This window comes from Etheostoma spectabile, chromosome 1 (genome assembly GCF_008692095.1).
Source record: "Etheostoma spectabile isolate EspeVRDwgs_2016 chromosome 1, UIUC_Espe_1.0, whole genome shotgun sequence".
NCBI lineage: Eukaryota > Metazoa > Chordata > Actinopteri > Perciformes > Percidae > Etheostoma > Etheostoma spectabile.
Window position 1 is genome coordinate 14,918,188 of NC_045733.1, and position 7,141 is coordinate 14,925,328.

At 39.9% G+C, this 7,141-nt stretch overlaps 1 protein-coding gene and 1 long non-coding RNA gene across 4 annotated transcripts in view; both read right to left on the reverse strand.

Moving 5' to 3' along the window:
• pcdh9 (protocadherin 9) overlaps nt 1-7,141 on the reverse strand; it is a 212,952-nt gene that overhangs the window by 97,787 nt on the left and 108,024 nt on the right. The window lies entirely within an intron of this gene.
• LOC116674203 (uncharacterized) lies at nt 467-4,288 on the reverse strand. The gene is made up of 3 exons (XR_004328013.1): nt 4,182-4,288; nt 3,381-3,386; nt 467-479 (listed from the first exon to the last, which is right to left on the reverse strand). It is a non-coding gene; the product is annotated as an uncharacterized LOC116674203 (long non-coding RNA).

Consider the following 7,141-nt stretch of genomic DNA (forward strand, 5'->3'; position numbering starts at 1 on the left):
CTGCTGTTTGGGTTCATGTTTAGTTGCCACTTTGTGTAAAAAAAATTGTTAATTTTATAACAGCGCTGTGCAGAACCAATGCTGCTGGTTCTGCCAGTGCAGTGCGGTTAAAATCAACAGGTTTTTGTCTATGTTGTTGTGTACAAACTTTTTAGAGCTTTGTTGGTTGAGCATATTGTAGACAGAACTGCCATCGTTGTAATACAGTAAGTTGGAATGTAAAATAGTTGTTTGTTCTTTTTGCTACTTCTATGTCTTTTTGAAAATGGCCCACTCACTTTTGCACCGGCCCGCCCAAAATACTATTTCTGCCTACGCCACTGAACCAAAGATTCAATAATGACCTCCAACCAAAATCTTTTTTGGAGATGAGGACAATGTCATTCCTTTGTGGTGTAGAGGATAGCTCAGAGGATTTTTATCCGTTATCAGTGACTTTCATCTTGAGGGTCAATTTCTAAGTATCAATCATATCAGTGCTCTAGCCTCCAAAAGGTCTTGCTAATCATAAGATCTAGTGCAAACACATCAAAGAGATTTTTAGAAAAGCTGTCTTCAAGGCTAGTCTGTTTCAAACTGTGTTACCAACGAAGATACACATGGATTTATATTGCACCTTAACACGGCAAGAACAGACTGAACACTGAAGGTGATCACAATCCGAGGCAAAATGGATACGGCTAATTAATGTGCATCCATAGAGGTTATGGCCTTTAATCATCTCAAGTGTGCTCTCTCTTTCATCAAACCACAGCGGAAGTAAAATTGTGTGGCTCCTAAAATGCTATTTGTCTCAAGTACACCAGAAGAAATAATACATTTTTAATTATTTGTCTTGGGAAATAATGTACTTAATTCAAGCAGTCTCTCAAACATTTAGTTTGATGGGCTCCGTTTCCGTACTCAATATCCAATGGTATAATCACTTAGAGAATTAGGCAAACGAAGGGTTTTCAAGAAGAGAAAAGGAAAAAAGGAACAAAGTAACAGAGAGAGCAAGAGAGAGAGAGAGAGAGCAAAGGGGGAGACAGACAGAGAAAAAAGGAGAGCCGAGATACCACATTGGTTTCAAGAGCATGTACTAAGACAGGTAAGCCGTATAAGAGTAAACTCTTTTGTTTTGCATGGTGCAGAGTGATTGGCTATTGTGATAACCCTTCACTTCATCTGTCAGCTGATGAAGTTCAGCATGCCGAGAGAGAGAGAGATAGAGAGACTCTCTCTGTCATTCTATCAGTCTATCAATATCTCCATCTCTGTCTCTCTCAATTCAGTTCAGTTTGAATCTGCTTCACTGGCATGACAGGGAAAGAATCCACTGTATAATGCCAAGGACCACAGAAAGCACTAGGACAAACGATGAAAGGCATTCGTAAATTTATGAACTCTAAATAAATAATTAAACATATTCTGTCAATATTAATCACATTATAGGATTGGATTGTGGCATATACAGTAAAACCATTCATTAAACATATTGTAATTCAAGTCAGTGTCTAACAACACACTAGGCTCGCTCGAGATGAGCCAGGCCGGCGCAGAATTGATCAGCGGTGATCGGCGTCCAATGCACGCCGGTTAGATTTGTGACCAACTTGATCCCGACTTGCTCTGACGTCATGCAACAATAGGCAACAATATTAATAATGATAACCTCACGAGATCAAAGCGTCCACAGTTTTTAGAGGCAGGCAGCGCAGTTGCTCTCCACCGAATGCAAGACCCAGGCGAACCAAAGGCATGACGGGAAATGCAAGATTCAAGGTTCAGAATCGACCCAACATAATGACATTTTATATAAATATGTTATTGTTTTTGAATCGGTTTGATATAAATTGCTATTTGTCTGATTTCAAGGCTTGTTCTGGACAGAAAAACAGTATGTATCATCTACAGTCTGTTTATTAACATCAGCAACAGATCGCATGTAGAGCATTTTGACAGCTACTCTGTCATAAACAACTGGAGACTTTGTACAAACTGATATATGGGTCTGATAACAGTTTATTAAATGGGAATAGGACCTAACAGGATGTGAGTGTTACAGGTGAGGCACAGTTCATCTTGAATGAGCCTAGTACAACATTTGGAATGGGGAGGGCAACAAGAGAAGATTCATTATTCTTAAAATGTTCTTCTGTATTTGGTGCTTTTTTTTAACAAATTTCAGTTAGCATATGTTAGCCATAATGACAAACATGCACACACCTCTAACTTAAATGCAATTTTCTTATGAGGTAACAAAAAGTATGTGTGTCTTTTCTCACTGGCAAAATGATCAGAATTTATTTTGGTCTGTAATTTTTTTTCTGTGCCTTCACCTTGCAACTTCAAGTCCATCTCTCTTTGTTTCTCCCACTCTGTCTCCCTAACACTCTCAACAAGCCTTGTGGCCTTTTAGAACAAATTAGCATCCTTGTTAGTAGTGTTTGATGTGAACAGGAACTTGACAGTTTCCGTTCATTCAGAGAACTGAAGTTTGTAATGTTTATAAAGGCCAGGCTCCACTGGACTGGCTTGTGCTAAAGGTTCTGGGCTTACAATTGTTGTTTCCTTTGCATCGCATCATTAAAAACACCCTGAACATTCCAACATTCAACCCTATCTTCTACAAAATGTGTGGATATACTGCAAGTTTGTTTAACAAACACTTTTTTGAGGAAATTAATTGCTGCTAGGGTTACATTCACTAGCAACATTTATTTACCAATCTGGGAAGACTGACAGTTTTATACTGCACATATGTACGCTGTATGTATTATAGTGGTTATAATGGATTTTTTAAAATAAAAATATTGTAAATTACAACGGGAAAACAATGCTACAAAGTAAAAGGGGTCACTTTTACTGATTAACCTTCAGAAAAGTATCACCTGAATTGGCAACCTACCTCGGCTTTACGGAGTTGCAGCTTATTATTTAGCTGTGCGGCCCACAACTTCACTGTTTTGATGGAGTCTCACCACCCATAGCGTTACTTTTTGCTGCGGCAGGCAGCTGTTTTTTACACACAGCTAGCAACTAGCTGATGAACACAATGGAGTATTTAACAGCTAAAGAGCCACACATTTCCCTCAGCAGCTGGTAGTGACCAAAAACAAAGCTAAAAGCAACTGTTTTCTAACAAGTTAGCCATAGAAGGTGATATGTCAATTTTGTGTATGTTATTATGTTACTTTGGGTTTAAATTAGGGATGGGCATTTGATTAAATTTGATTAAATTTTCTTTGTCAATCATCTGGAGAATTAACAATCGACTATTGATCATACATTAATATTTTTTAAATTAAAATTAATTATTAAATTAAAACTGCAATGAAAATACAAAAATAGGCTAAACTTGAAGATATATACGCTGCAGTACTCTAAAACAGCGGAACCTGCAGCTGCGAGCCAACGTTTTTAAACGGAGACCCTTGTTTGTTCCAAAATAATAATAATAAAATATAATCATGTCATGTTAAACAATTACTTAACCAAAAACATAATACACAGATCTGGCAGGTTTTGTTGAATGTAACTCAAAACTACCCAAGGCACGGAATCAAGAAAGAGGGTGAGAGAGATGAGCCTACCTAACAATGAATTAGGCTACTTGACAAAGCCTCATAAAAAAAAACTAAGTAACTCACATACAACTTCTGCACCAGTCTACCGATTTTGTTGAGAAAGATAAGCATGTTGACATGATCTGGGGTCAGACGCAACCATTAGTCCAGCCGCCAAAAACAGGTACCTCTGCGCTAACTTGGCCGGTGTTTGCGCTCCCCTCGTCCGTGTCAGACAACGCAGCCTCGTCTCCCCCAGGCTGTGGGATAGCCACCCTACCTGTCTCCCCAGCCGCTCTTCTGTGCTTACGCCGACTTGATGCTAGGTTGAGACTGAGATCAGGATGGACCGCCACCGACATTAACCAGGGTCGATGCACTCTGTTCAAGTGCCACATCATCTGAGTCGTGGCCGTGTTGTACTTATACACGGCATCGCAGTGTATGCAGTGAACTAAGTCGTTTTTTAAATCAAAATGGTCCCACGCCACACTTCGCAGTGATCTCTTCATGATTACTTTTGAAATCAAAACCGAAACTCGCAGATAACTATGTATGTCGTCAAATATTGCCACGGGTGGTAAAATGTTTAATTGCTGCCACACAGGGAAATTCCTTTAACTGCTTTAAGACTCACACTACACAACGCAACCCGCATTAGTTTAATCGATAACAAATTAATGTGATCGACAAAATTCTTAATGATCAATTACCGATCATTGATTAATCATGCACATCCCTAGTTTAAATACCGGATTAAGGTTGGAGAAAATCTGTGGTTCTCAGTGACGTGCAGTCAGGGTAGGCAGGGTAGGCAGTGCCTACCTTGCCAAAATTCAAGCATAAAAATGTTTATTAAATAATGTATTATAAACTTGTATTTGTATTTTTACTGTTTATCTTGGGATTTATATGTGGGGGTTCCAATTATTTAGACGTACTATGACAAATGTAGCGGTACGCATAATCAAATAGAAAAAATGGCAATAGCAGTGCCTTTACTGCCCACAGCGATTAGCCAATGTTGCGCATGCGCACTTCGATGCTGTATTTAAACATGTACGTCAAAAGCACAACTCTGCCGTGCCTTTGTACGTAAATGTGTTATGCCAGTAATCGTCTCCGTTAGAATCAAACAGAACCAATTAAAATCCATAATCTGTCCCTTGTCGTAGCTGACGCCATTACACCAGCTACGTTGTACGCGCATCCCCGCGAATTCAAAGTCAAAATAACAGCACGGGAGTCCGCCGATATCACCGCGTGAGGAATCTCTAAACTCGAACTTAATTCAAAAAAAGAACTAATGCAAGATGGAGGTGTACGCCAGCCTATGGACTACTGCAGCAAAGGGACAAATACTCGTCGCATTGTTTCAACTGACTGGTTTGGAAGAAAAGCTGTGGCTATGTGGCCGTGCTACAGTGAGCGGCGGACCTCTACGGGGTCCTGGATCTGAAACACCCCGCCCGCAGCTTTGACCAAGCAGGAACCGTCAGCCATATAACCGCAACTACAGCTTCGCACATTTTCACCCTGAACGGATCAAACACTCCTGTCGGAACCGGACCGGGCCAGCACGTCTTTCAGCCTCGCCGAGTCAGAGACTCTGCAAACTAAAGCGCCGTAAAGACGAGTTTTAAAACGCTGTGATCGACGCCTTCACGAGGAAGCGTCGGATGGTTTTTGTGTACAAATCTACCGACTGGTGAGTCAGACCTATTTTGGGTTTGTGTGATTGAACTAATGCTGCTACCCATCTGCCTTCATATCAGTTGAGCGTGTGTGTTTTCATTGTTGCTGACTGGGACTGACAACATAACTGGCCGCTGTGCAATAATTAGAACAAAGATGGAGAGAGAGAGAGAGAATATGTCACCCAGAGTATTTGTCTGAAATCTTAACTTTGCGGGAACACACTGTCATTGCGGTCTTCAAATCAGCTGGTTTTAGAAGTCCTAAGGTCCAGGTATAAACGGTGGGGGGGGGGTCAGGCTTTTGCGGTTGCTGCCCCGAGACTCTGGAACAAGTTACCCCCCGATATTCGCACTGTTACAGATGTGGCTCTTTTTAGGTCCAAACTCAAGACATATCTGTTGAATCAGGCTTTTAATACGTAGCTGTGGTGGGACAGTTTCATTCTTTTGTTTCTTTGAGACCTTTTCTGATTTTACTGTTCGCTATGTTCTCTCTTTCTATCGGATGATGTTATACTCATTCTGTTAAGCACAGTAGCCTGCTGGTTGCTGTAAAGTGTCATATAATTATATTAGATTGATTTTGATTGATAGATTAATTGGAAATGTCTTGCTGTCGACCGCGCGTGTGTGCCGCGCTTGTGAGTAACGTTTTGATTATTAGCCTAAACAATAAATTAGGTAATCTGTCTTTCATAACTCAGTGCCTACCCTCTTACTGACATCACCGCACGTCACTGGTGGTTCTGGTCAAATATTGGCAAAGGCAACATATCTGTGCTCATGCTCTGTGTCAGCACTGACTTTACAATTCCAACCAAGACCACAATATATCCTGAACCAAGTGTTGAATTGCATCAACATTGCCATGAAAGTAAATAATTGTAAAAGAAAAACAAAGGAACTACGTTGATGGTAAACGTTTCCAGATAGATTTGCAGAAATGTTCAATATAAACACTTCCTCACTGCGCCGATGCAAACATAATATGGGTAGTGTTAAATTCCCTGCAAATGTATTTGCTAATACAAATGGTCTGCATATAATATTTTTAGGAAGCAGTGTTGCATCTACATAATCCCAAAAACTAGCTCAGAAACTTTGTCTTATGGCATACATTCTCTCTCTATCCTGTCCTTGGTTTAAAAATGAAATCATAATGAGAATCATCAGACCCTAAAAAACACCAATTGGTTTTTTTTCTCAAGTAAAGTTGCTGTCATAGAAACATCCAGTCAATTCCTGGCTTTCTAGTATTCCCCACAAGCAGAGACACCATATATGCCGTGATGTTTATCTACAGATGATTCCTCTCATGTCTGTTTTTTAGATGCTATATTTTTTGTAAAAACATACCTGCAAAACAGTTTCCCTTTTTTTTTTATAGTTGCTACGTTTCCCGCTCTCATGTTTTCTTTTGCTTTTGGTTTTAACAACCAAAACTCTCAATATTGCAAGAGAATAAATGTCATGTTCACTACTTGGAAATGCAAAAAAACGTATTTTACTACATCAGAGCTGAATGTGAATGAATGAAATGAATAAATACAGTACCGTGCATTTTCGCTATGTTGACTAAAATTGGCTTCCTAGGTTATGAGATATAAGATATCCCTTTAGCACAGAAGTAAGGAACCTGTCCCTACTGGTAAACTATCAAAGCAATTTTACAGGATTTATTCTAAGCACAATTCATCTCTTTGTTGGAGAAAGCCATGTATGGACGAACACTATCATCACCCAGGCAATGAGAGGTACAACAAAAACATTTCCATCATTCCATCTCTGGGAGGTATGAAAGAGTAAATGGTCTTAGAAGACACTCACACAATCAGCTGGCTGTTAACCCCAACACATCTCATGAGGTTTTCTCTCTCTCTCTCTCTCTCTCTCTCT